Genomic DNA, 13,541 nt, shown 5'->3' with positions numbered 1-13,541 from the left:
CTCGGTTTCCCGGCAAATACTGCCAACCAACCACTACCGATTGGAGTTGCTGATTCTTCAAATGTTATACTTGCGGCGAACCTTCGTTTCGATTACATCGACGGTCATCTCTGCTCCGCCGATTTGTCGCTCAAACGACCGAATCGAACAAGAAATTACAGAGCAGTCTGTACCGCTCCAGGATCGTGCATCGTGCAGGATGATCCGTTCCTGAATATAAACGGAAGTATTATACTTACCGCATTATGCTAGTTATGTTGGTTTGCTGTTAGTGTGCAATCTGGTTAACCGGGGTGGTTACATCAACCGATCGCGGATATGATGCGTTCCTAAATAGATACGAAAGAAATATTGCAACTGAACTCTTGAGTAATATTCTGCTACTTACTGGATGATGGTTATTTGCCTTGCTATTCGTGTGGATGCTGGTCAAACGTGGGGCAGGCGTCAGCCAACTAGCATGTAATCCAATCCTAAATAATTTTTTCAACACAAATATTAGTATTCAATCAAATACACTGATCAGCAAAACATGGTTACTTACTGGAAGATGCTAATTGTCCTGCTGTTGGTACGCGTATCGTGTTGTCGCTCAACACGTTTCCCGTGCAATGACCGCAACAAGGGCTGCGAACACGTTCTCCTCGTGCTCTTTGCGGAACATATATTCCGCAAAGTAGCCCTCCAACGAACCTTGTATGTTGGTCCCCTTCTGCTTCAGGAAATGCTTCAACCACCGCCACACATTCTCGATCCGTTGGGTGTGGACATCACCCTGGAGCGGATCCACGAAGTAGTGAGAATGGTTGACGGTGGCGTGCTCATATCCCAAACCGGCGACTCCGTTGAATCCTGCCCAGCAGACGGAGAGGATACGCGTTCCGGGGGCCACATGTCGCTGGATTAGTCCGTGCAGCACAGACTGTGTCCGGGTCGCCACTCGCTCGAAAAAGATTTCCCGGCAAAGACCGCCAAACAACCACTCCCGATTAGAGTTGCTGATCCGGCCAATGTTGTACTTGCGGCGGACGACCTTCGTTTCGTCTACCTCAACGGTCATCCCTGCTCCGCCGATATGCCGCGATGTTCGATCGAACTCGTAATCGAACAAGAAATCGCGGAGCAGTCTGTACCACTCCAGGATCGCGCATCGGTTCAACTCGGTCTCTGAGATTGCGTGGCTCACGGGTGATCTAGCCTCCCACTCGTAGAACAGACGCGTCAAAGTGCCTAAACTACTTTTTGCGTCGAAGGAAATCGACCCGGTGCGGAAGCTGCAAGAAGCCGCACATGCCTTACGGCGGCACAGCCACTTGAACCGGTCATTGGCGGTCACTTTTTTCAACTTCATCGAGCCACTACAATTCGGGCACGACTACTCGCGCTTCAGCAGCCCCTGCAGCCACGCGATCCCACGCAACGGAACACCAAATAGTGCATTCAAATCACCACTGTTTTTAATTTCCATCGTGGAAAAAGCACGTAAAAATAGCGTTAGCACGGAAAATACGGGAAAACAAAACTGTTCACACAGAACCAAACACGCTTGGCCAATATGCAATTTTGGCGCTTTTCCGATTTATCACAAACAAACAAACCTTGTATGTTGGTCCCCTTCTGCTTCAGGAAATGCTTCAACCACCGCCACACATTCTCGATCCGTTGGGTGTGGACATCACCCTGGAGCGGATCCACGAAGTAGTGAGAATGGTTGACGGTGGCGTGCTCATATCCCAAGCCGGCGAGTCCGTTGAATCCTGCCCAGCAGTCGGAGAGGATACGCGTTCCGGGGGCCACATGTCGCTGGATGAGTCCGTGCAGCACAGACTGTGTCCGGGTCGCCACTCGCTCGAAAAAGATTTCCCGGCAAAGACCGCCAAACAACCACTCCCGATTAGAGTTGCTGATCCGGCCAATGTTGTACTTGCGGCGGACGACCTTCGTTTCGTCTACATCGACGGTCATCCCTGCTCCTCCAATTTGCCGCGATGTTCGATCGAACTCGTAATCGAACAAGAAATCACGGAGCAGTCTGTACCCCTCCAGGACCGCGCATCGGCTCAACTCGGTCTCTGAGATTGCGTGGCTCACGGGTGATCTAGCCTCCCACTCGTAGAACAGACGCGTCAAAGTGCCTAAACTACTTTTTGCGTCGAAGGAAATCGACCCGGTGCGGAAGCTGCAAGAAGCCGCACATGCCTTACGGCGGCACAGCCACTTGAACCGGTCATTGGCGGTCACTTTTTTCAACTTCATCGAGCCACTACAATTCGGGCACGACTACTCGCGCTTCAGCAGCCCCTGCAGCCACGCGATCCCACGCAACGGAACACTAAATAGTGCATTCAAATCACCACTGTTTTTAATTTCCATCGTGGAAAAAGCACGTAAAAATAGCGTTAGCACGGAAAATACGGGAAAACAAAACTGTTCACACAGAACCAAACACGCTTGGCCAATATGCAATTTTGGCGCTTTTCCGATTTATCACAAACAAACAAACCTTGTATGTTGGTCCCCTTCTGCTTCAGGAAATGCTTCAACCACCGCCACACATTCTCGATCCGTTGGGTGTGGACATCACCCTGGAGCGGATCCACGAAGTAGTGAGAATGGTTGACGGTGGCGTGCTCATATCCCAAGCCGGCGAGTCCGTTGAATCCTGCCCAGCAGTCGGAGAGGATACGCGTTCCGGGGGCCACATGTCGCTGGATTAGTCCGTGCAGCACAGACTGTGTCCGGGTCGCCACTCGCTCGAGAAAGATTTCCCGGCAAATACCGCCAAACAACCACTCCCGATTAGAGTTGCTGATCCGGCCAATGTTGTACTTGCGGCGGACGACCTTCGTTTCGTCTACCTCAACGGTCATCCCTGCTCCGCCGATATGCCGCGATGTTCGATCGAACTCGTAATCGAACAAGAAATCGCGGAGCAGTCTGTACCACTCCAGGACCGCGCATCGGTTCAACTCGGTCTCTGAGATTGCGTGGCTCACGGGTGATCTAGCCTCCCACTCGTAGAACAGACGCGTCAAAGTGCCTAAACTACTTTTTGTGTCGAAGAAAATCGACCCGGTGCGGAAGCTGCAAGAAGCCGCACATGCCTTACGGCGGCACAGCCACTTGAACCGGTCATTGGCGGTCACTTTTTTCAACTTCATCGAGCCACTACAATTCGGGCACGACTACTCGCGCTTCTGCAGCCCCTGCAGCCACGCGATCCCACGCAACGGAACACCAAATAGTGCACTCAAATCACCACTGTTTTTAATTTCCATCGTGGAAAAAGCACGTAAAAATAGCGTTAGCAGGGAAAGTACGGGAAAGCAAAACTGTTCGCACATAACCGACCACGCGCTGCCAATGGTTTGGCCAATATGCAATTTTGGCACTTTTCCGATTCATTACAAACAACCTTACTAATTTCACCATTCGAGCAGTAACGATTTAGGAAACTTGCTCATATGTGGTTCGCTAATTGGCTTTTGCATTGAAATGATATTATATGCGCTGCCACTATCGAATAAAGCCTGCAGAACACAATGGCCAAATCCAATAATTACCATTGTTTCATTGCTGTTCGTCAAATTTGTAAACGCGACGACTGATCCTTATTTTCACACTCATTGGCTTTATGTCCGAGCGCACCACTTCCGAAACATTTTACACCGTTTGTCTTCTCTGTACAATCAGTAGCCACCTGCCCCGGTTAACCGCAAAGATAACACTTTGGTTTCCACGTGTTTGACACCTCTGCTTGCTGCTTCGATGTGTGTGTGACACCGGATCGCCTTTTCTTGTCGATTTTAGCTTTTGCATCAGCGCGTTCAGAAAGCGTTGAGACTTTCTTCCTTTTAAGAACGGATCCGCGAAGTTATAAGAACGGTTAACGGTGGAGTGTTCATATCCCAAACCAGTTAGACCATTGTATCCCGCCCAGCAGTCGGAGAGGATACGCGTTCCGGGGGCCACGTGCCTTTGAACCCGTGGAGCACCGACTCTGTCCATTCTGTCCAGGTCCATTCTCCATACGCTCGGGAAAAATATTCTCGGTTTCCCGGCAAATACTGCCAACCAACCACTACCGATTGGAGTTGCTGATTCTTCAAATGTTATACTTGCGGCGAACCTTCGTTTCGATTACATCGACGGTCATCTCTGCTCCGCCGATTTGTCGCTCAAACGACCGAATCGAACAAGAAATTACAGAGCAGTCTGTACCGCTCCAGGATCGTGCATCGTGCAGGATGATCCGTTCCTGAATATAAACGGAAGTATTATACTTACCGCATTATGCTAGTTATGTTGGTTTGCTGTTAGTGTGCAATCTGGTTAACCGGGGTGGTTACATCAACCGATCGCGGATATGATGCGTTCCTAAATAGATACGAAAGAAATATTGCAACTGAACTCTTGAGTAATATTCTGCTACTTACTGGATGATGGTTATTTGCCTTGCTATTCGTGTGGATGCTGGTCAAACGTGGGGCAGGCGTCAGCCAACTAGCATGTAATCCAATCCTAAATAATTTTTTCAACACAAATATTAGTATTCAATCAAATACACTGATCAGCAAAACATGGTTACTTACTGGAAGATGCTAATTGTCCTGCTGTTGGTACGCGTATCGTGTTGTCGCTCAACACGTTTCCCGTGCAATGACCGCAACAAGGGCTGCGAACACGTTCTCCTCGTGCTCTTTGCGGAACATATATTCCGCAAAGTAGCCCTCCAACGAACCTTGTATGTTGGTCCCCTTCTGCTTCAGGAAATGCTTCAACCACCGCCACACATTCTCGATCCGTTGGGTGTGGACATCACCCTGGAGCGGATCCACGAAGTAGTGAGAATGGTTGACGGTGGCGTGCTCATATCCCAAGCCGGCGACTCCGTTGAATCCTGCCCAGCAGACGGAGAGGATACGCGTTCCGGGGGCCACATGTCGCTGGATGAGTCCGTGCAGTACAGACTGTGTCCGGGTCGCCACTCGCTCGAAAAAGATTTCCCGGCAAAGACCGCCAAACAACCACTCCCGATTAGAGTTGCTGATCCGGCCAATGTTGTACTTGTGGCGGACGACCTTCGTTTCGTCTACCTCAACGGTCGTCCCTGCTCCGCCGATATGCCGCGATGTTCGATCGAACTCGTAATCGAACAAGAAATCGCGGAGCAGTCTGTACCCCTCCAGGACCGCGCATCGGCTCAACTCGATCTCTGAGATTGCGTGGCTCACGGGTGATCTAGCCTCCCACTCGTAGAACAGACGCGTCAAAGTGCCTAAACTACTTTTTGCGTCGAAGGAAATCGACCCGGTGCGGAAGCTGCAAGAAGCCGCACATGCCTTACGGCGGCACAGCCACTTGAACCGGTCATTGGCGGTCACTTTTTTCAACTTCATCGAGCCACTACAATTCGGGCACGACTACTCGCGCTTCTGCAGCCCCTGCAGCCACGCGATCCCACGCAACGGAACACCAAATAGTGCACTCAAATCACCACTGTTTTTAATTTCCATCGTGGAAAAAGCACGGAAAAATAGCGTTAGCACGGAAAATACGGGAAAACAAAACTGTTCACACAGAACCAAACACGCTTGGCCAATATGCAATTTTGGCGCTTTTCCGATTTATCACAAACAAACAAACCTTGTATGTTCGTCTCCTTCTGTTTCAGGGAATGCTTCAACCACCGCCACACATTCTCGATCCGTTGGGTGTGGACATCACCCTGGAGCGGATCCACGAAGTAGTGAGAATGGTTGACGGTGGCGTGCTCATATCCCAAGCCGGCGAGTCCGTTGAATCCTGCCCAGCAGTCGGAGAGTATACGCGTTCCGGGGGCCACATGTCGCTGGATGAGTCCGTGCAGGACCGACTGTGTCCGGGTCGCCACTCGCTCGAGAAAGATTTCCCGGCAAATACCGCCAAACAACCACTCCCGATTAGAGTTGCTGATCCGGCCAATGTTGTACTTGCGGCGGACGACCTTCGTTTCGTCTACCTCAACGGTCATCCCTGCTCCGCCGATATGCCGCGATGTTCGACCGAACTCGTAATCGAACAAGAAATCGCGGAGCAGTCTGTACCACTCCAGGATCGCGCATCGGTTCAACTCGGTCTCTGAGATTGCGTGGCTCACGGGTGATCTAGCCTCCCACTCGTAGAACAGACGCGTCAAAGTGCCTAAACTACTTTTTGCGTCGAAGAAAATCGACCCGGTGTGGATGCTGCAAGAAGCCGCACACGCCTTACGGCGGCACAGCCACTTGAACCGGTCATTGTCGGTCACTTTTTTCAACTTCATCGAGCCATTACAATTCGGGCACGACTGCTCGCGCTTCTGCAGCCCCTGCAGCCACGCGATCCCACGCAACGGAACACCAAATAGTGCACTCAAATCACCACTGTTTTTAATTTCCATCGTGGAAAAAGCACGTAAAAATAGCGTTAGCACGGAAAATACGGGAAAACAAAATTGTTCACACAGAACCAAACACGCTTGGCCAATATGCAATTTTGGCGCTTTTCCGATTTATCACAAACAAACAAACCTTGTATGTTGGTCCCCTTCTGCTTCAGGAAATGCTTCAACCACCGCCACACATTCTCGATCCGTTGGGTGTGGACATCACCCTGGAGCGGATCCACGAAGTAGTGAGAATGGTTGACGGTGGCGTGCTCATATCCCAAGCCGGCGAGTCCGTTGAATCCTGCCCAGCAGTCGGAGAGGATACGCGTTCCGGGGGCCACATGTCGCTGGATTAGTCCGTGCAGCACAGACTGTGTCCGGGTCGCCACTCGCTCGAGAAAGATTTCCCGGCAAATACCGTCAAACAACCACTCCCGATTAGAGTTGCTGATCCGGCCAATGTTGTACTTGCGGCGGACGACCTTCGTTTCGTCTACATCGACGGTCATCCCTGCTCCTCCAATTTGCCGCGATGTTCGATCGAACTCGTAATCGAACAAGAAATCACGGAGCAGTCTGTACCCCTCCAGGACCGCGCATCGGCTCAACTCGGTCTCTGAGATTGCGTGGCTCACGGGTGATCTAGCCTCCCACTCGTAGAACAGACGCGTCAAAGTGCCTAAACTACTTTTTGTGTCGAAGAAAATCGACCCGGTGCGGAAGCTGCAAGAAGCCGCACATGCCTTACGGCGGCACAGCCACTTGAACCGGTCATTGGCGGTCACTTTTTTCAACTTCATCGAGCCACTACAATTCGGGCACGACTACTCGCGCTTCTGCAGCCCCTGCAGCCACGCGATCCCACGCAACGGAACACCAAATAGTGCACTCAAATCACCACTGTTTTTAATTTCCATCGTGGAAAAAGCACGGAAAAATAGCGTTAGCAGGGAAAGTACGGGAAAGCAAAACTGTTCGCACATAACCGACCACGCGCTGCCAATGGTTTGGCCAATATGCAATTTTGGCACTTTTCCGATTCATTACAAACAACCTTACTAATTTCACCATTCGAGCAGTAACGATTTAGGAAACTTGCTCATATGTGGTTCGCTAATTGGCTTTTGCATTGAAATGATATTATATGCGCTGCCACTATCGAATAAAGCCTGCAGAACACAATGGCCAAATCCAATAATTACCATTGTTTCATTGCTGTTCGTCAAATTTGTAAACGCGACGACTGATCCTTATTTTCACACTCATTGGCTTTATGTCCGAGCGCACCACTTCCGAAACATTTTACACCGTTTGTCTTCTCTGTACAATCAGTAGCCACCTGCCCCGGGTAACCGCAAAGATAACACTTTGGTTTCCACGTGTTTGACACCTCTGCTTGCTGCTTCGATGTGTGTGTGACACCGGATCGCCTTTTCTTGTCGATTTTAGCTTTTGCATCAGCGCGTTCAGAAAGCGTTGAGACTTTCTTCCTTTTAAGAACGGATCCGCGAAGTTATAAGAACGGTTAACGGTGGAGTGTTCATATCCCAAACCAGTTAGACCATTGTATCCCGCCCAGCAGTCGGAGAGGATACGCGTTCCGGGGGCCACGTGCCTTTGAACCCGTGGAGCACCGACTCTGTCCATTCTGTCCAGGTCCATTCTCCATACGCTCGGGAAAAATATTCTCGGTTTCCCGGCAAATACTGCCAACCAACCACTACCGATTGGAGTTGCTGATTCTTCAAATGTTATACTTGCGGCGAACCTTCGTTTCGATTACATCGACGGTCATCTCTGCTCCGCCGATTTGTCGCTCAAACGACCGAATCGAACAAGAAATTACAGAGCAGTCTGTACCGCTCCAGGATCGTGCATCGTGCAGGATGATCCGTTCCTGAATATAAACGGAAGTATTATACTTACCGCATTATGCTAGTTATGTTGGTTTGCTGTTAGTGTGCAATCTGGTTAACCGGGGTGGTAACATCAACCGATCGCGGATATGATGCGTTCCTAAATAGATACGAAAGAAATATTGCAACTGAACTCTTGAGTAATATTCTGCTACTTACTGGATGATGGTTATTTGCCTTGCTATTCGTGTGGATGCTGGTCAAACGTGGGGCAGGCGTCAGCCAACTAGCATGTAATCCAATCCTAAATAATTTTTTCAACACAAATATTAGTATTCAATCAAATACACTGATCAGCAAAACATGGTTACTTACTGGAAGATGCTAATTGTCCTGCTGTTGGTACGCGTATCGTGTTGTCGCTCAACACGTTTCCCGTGCAATGACCGCAACAAGGGCTGCGAACACGTTCTCCTCGTGCTCTTTGCGGAACATATATTCCGCAAAGTAGCCCTCCAACGAACCTTGTATGTTGGTCCCCTTCTGCTTCAGGAAATGCTTCAACCACCGCCACACATTATCGATCCGTTGGGTGTGGACATCACCCTGGAGCGGATCCACGAAGTAGTGAGAATGGTTGACGGTGGCGTGCTCATATCCCAAGCCGGCGAGTCCGTTGAATCCTGCCCAGCAGTCGGAGAGGATACGCGTTCCGGGGGCCACATGTCGCTGGATTAGTCCGTGCAGCACAGACTGTGTCCGGGTCGCCACTCGCTCGAGAAAGATTTCCCGGCAAATACCGCCAAACAACCACTCCCGATTAGAGTTGCTGATCCGGCCAATGTTGTACTTGCGGCGGACGACCTTCGTTTCGTCTACCTCAACGGTCATCCCTGCTCCGCCGATATGCCGCGATGTTCGATCGAACTCGTAATCGAACAAGAAATCGCGGAGCAGTCTGTACCACTCCAGGACCGCGCATCGGTTCAACTCGGTCTCTGAGATTGCGTGGCTCACGGGTGATCTAGCCTCCCACTCGTAGAACAGACGCGTCAAAGTGCCTAAACTACTTTTTGCGTCGAAGGAAATCGACCCGGTGCGGAAGCTGCAAGAAGCCGCACATGCCTTACGGCGGCACAGCCACTTGAACCGGTCATTGGCGGTCACTTTTTTCAACTTCATCGAGCCACTACAATTCGGGCACGACTACTCGCGCTTCAGCAGCCCCTGCAGCCACGCGATCCCACGCAACGGAACACTAAATAGTGCATTCAAATCACCACTGTTTTTAATTTCCATCGTGGAAAAAGCACGTAAAAATAGCGTTAGCACGGAAAATACGGGAAAACAAAACTGTTCACACAGAACCAAACACGCTTGGCCAATATGCAATTTTGGCGCTTTTCCGATTTATCACAAACAAACAAACCTTGTATGTTGGTCCCCTTCTGCTTCAGGAAATGCTTCAACCACCGCCACACATTCTCGATCCGTTGGGTGTGGACATCACCCTGGAGCGGATCCACGAAGTAGTGAGAATGGTTGACGGTGGCGTGCTCATATCCCAAGCCGGCGACTCCGTTGTATCCTGCCCAGCAGTCGGAGAGGATACGCGTTCCGGGGGCCACATGTCGCTGGATGAGTCCGTGCAGCACAGACTGTGTCGGTGTTGCCACTCGCTCAAGAAAGATTTCGCCGGTTTCCCGGCAAATACCACCAAACAACTACTCCCGGTTAGAGTTGCTGATCCGGCCAATATTGTACTTGTGGCGGACGACCTTCGTTTCGTCTACATCGACGGTCATCCCTGCTCCTCCAATTTGCCGCGATGTTCGATCGAACTCGTAATCGAACAAGAAATCACGGAGCAGTCTGTACCCCTCCAGGACCGCGCATCGGCTCAACTCGGTCTCTGAGATTGCGTGGCTCACGGGTGATCTAGCCTCCCACTCGTAGAACAGACGCGTCAAAGTGCCTAAACTACTTTTTGTGTCGAAGAAAATCGACCCGGTGCGGAAGCTGCAAGAAGCCGCACATGCCTTACGGCGGCACAGCCACTTGAACCGGTCATTGGCGGTCACTTTTTTCAACTTCATCGAGCCACTACAATTCGGGCACGACTACTCGCGCTTCTGCAGCCCCTGCAGCCACGCGATCCCACGCAACGGAACACCAAATAGTGCACTCAAATCACCACTGTTTTTAATTTCCATCGTGGAAAAAGCACGTAAAAATAGCGTTAGCAGGGAAAGTACGGGAAAGCAAAACTGTTCGCACATAACCGACCACGCGCTGCCAATGGTTTGGCCAATATGCAATTTTGGCACTTTTCCGATTCATTACAAACAACCTTACTAATTTCACCATTCGAGCAGTAACGATTTAGGAAACTTGCTCATATGTGGTTCGCTAATTGGCTTTTGCATTGAAATGATATTATATGCGCTGCCACTATCGAATAAAGCCTGCAGAACACAATGGCCAAATCCAATAATTACCATTGTTTCATTGCTGTTCGTCAAATTTGTAAACGCGACGACTGATCCTTATTTTCACACTCATTGGCTTTATGTCCGAGCGCACCACTTCCGAAACATTTTACACCGTTTGTCTTCTCTGTACAATCAGTAGCCACCTGCCCCGGTTAACCGCAAAGATAACACTTTGGTTTCCACGTGTTTGACACCTCTGCTTGCTGCTTCGATGTGTGTGTGACACCGGATCGCCTTTTCTTGTCGATTTTAGCTTTTGCATCAGCGCGTTCAGAAAGCGTTGAGACTTTCTTCCTTTTAAGAACGGATCCGCGAAGTTATAAGAACGGTTAACGGTGGAGTGTTCATATCCCAAACCAGTTAGACCATTGTATCCCGCCCAGCAGTCGGAGAGGATACGCGTTCCGGGGGCCACGTGCCTTTGAACCCGTGGAGCACCGACTCTGTCCATTCTGTCCAGGTCCATTCTCCATACGCTCGGGAAAAATATTCTCGGTTTCCCGGCAAATACTGCCAACCAACCACTACCGATTGGAGTTGCTGATTCTTCAAATGTTATACTTGCGGCGAACCTTCGTTTCGATTACATCGACGGTCATCTCTGCTCCGCCGATTTGTCGCTCAAACGACCGAATCGAACAAGAAATTACAGAGCAGTCTGTACCGCTCCAGGATCGTGCATCGTGCAGGATGATCCGTTCCTGAATATAAACGGAAGTATTATACTTACCGCATTATGCTAGTTATGTTGGTTTGCTGTTAGTGTGCAATCTGGTTAACCGGGGTGGTTACATCAACCGATCGCGGATATGATGCGTTCCTAAATAGATACGAAAGAAATATTGCAACTGAACTCTTGAGTAATATTCTGCTACTTACTGGATGATGGTTATTTGCCTTGATATTCGTGTGGATGCTGGTCACACGTGGGGCAGGCGTCAGCCAACTAGCATGTAATCCAATCCTAAATAATTTTTTCAACACAAATATTAGTATTCAATCAAATACACTGATCAGCAAAACATGGTTACTTACTGGAAGATGCTAATTGTCCTGCTGTTGGTACGCGTATCGTGTTGTCGCTCAACACGTTTCCCGTGCAATGACCGCAACAAGGGCTTCGAACACGTTCTCCTCGTGCTCTTTGCGGAACATATATTCCGCAAAGTAGCCCTCCAACGAAGCTTGTATGTTGGTCCCCTTCTGCTTCAGGAAATGCTTCAACCACCGCCACACATTCTCGATCCGTTGGGTGTGGACATCACCCTGGAGCGGATCCACGAAGTAGTGAGAATGGTTGACGGTGGCGTGCTCATATCCCAAGCCGGCGAGTCCGTTGAATCCTGCCCAGCAGACGGAGAGGATACGCGTTCCGGGGGCCACATGTCGCTGGATGAGTCCGTGCAGCACAGACTGTGTCCGGGTCGCCACTCGCTCGAAAAAGATTTCCCGGCAAAGACCGCCAAACAACCACTCCCGATTAGAGTTGCTGATCCGGCCAATGTTGTACTTGCGGCGGACGACCTTCGTTTCGTCTACCTCAACGGTCATCCCTGCTCCGCCGATATGCCGCGATGTTCGATCCAACTCGTAATCGAACAAGAAATCACGGAGCAGTCTGTACCACTCCAGGACCGCGCATCGGTTCAACTCGGTCTCTGAGATTGCGTGGTTCACGGGTGATCTAGCCTCCCACTCGTAGAACAGACGCGTCAAAGTGCCTAAACTACTTTTTGCGTCGAAGAAAATCGACCCGGTGTGGATGCTGCAAGAAGCCGCACACGCCTTACGGCGGCACAGCCACTTGAACCGGTCATTGGCGGTCACTTTTTTCAACTTCATCGAGCCACTACAATTCGGGCACGACTACTCGCGCTTCAGCAGCCCCTGCAGCCACGCGATCCCACGCAACGGAACACTAAATAGTGCATTCAAATCACCACTGTTTTTAATTTCCATCGTGGAAAAAGCACGTAAAAATAGCGTTAGCACGGAAAATACGGGAAAACAAAACTGTTCACACAGAACCAAACACGCTTGGCCAATATGCAATTTTGGCGCTTTTCCGATTTATCACAAACAAACAAACCTTGTATGTTGGTCCCCTTCTGCTTCAGGAAATGCTTCAACCACCGCCACACATTCTCGATCCGTTGGGTGTGGACATCACCCTGGAGCGGATCCACGAAGTAGTGAGAATGGTTGACGGTGGCGTGCTCATATCCCAAGCCGGCGAGTCCGTTGAATCCTGCCCAGCAGTCGGAGAGGATACGCGTTCCGGGGGCCACATGTCGCTGGATGAGTCCGTGCAGCACAGACTGTGTCCGGGTCGCCACTCACTCGAGAAAGATTTCCCGGCAAATATCGCCAAACAACCACTCCCGATTAGAGTTGCTGATCCGGCCAATGTTGTACTTGCGGCGGACGACCTTCGTTTCGTCTACCTCAACGGTCATCCCTGCTCCGCCGATATGCCGCGATGTTCGATCGAACTCGTAATCGAACAAGAAATCGCGGAGCAGTCTGTACCCCTCCAGGACCGCGCATCGGCTCAACTCGGTCTCTGAGATTGCGTGGCTCACGGGTGATCTAGCCTCCCACTCGTAGAACAGACGCGTCAAAGTGCCTAAACTACTTTTTGCGTCGAAGAAAATCGACCCGGTGCGGAAGCTGCAAGAAGCCGCACACGCCTTACGGCGGCACAGCCACTTGAACCGGTCATTGGCGGTCACTTTTTTCAACTTCATCGAGCCACTACAATTCGGGCACGACTACTCGCGCTTC

The sequence above is a fragment of the Anopheles marshallii genome, chromosome 2 (assembly GCF_943734725.1).
Source record: "Anopheles marshallii chromosome 2, idAnoMarsDA_429_01, whole genome shotgun sequence".
Lineage (NCBI taxonomy): Eukaryota > Metazoa > Arthropoda > Insecta > Diptera > Culicidae > Anopheles > Anopheles marshallii.
The sequence above is the reverse complement of the archived record's forward strand: the minus strand, read 5'-3'. Positions refer to the sequence as shown.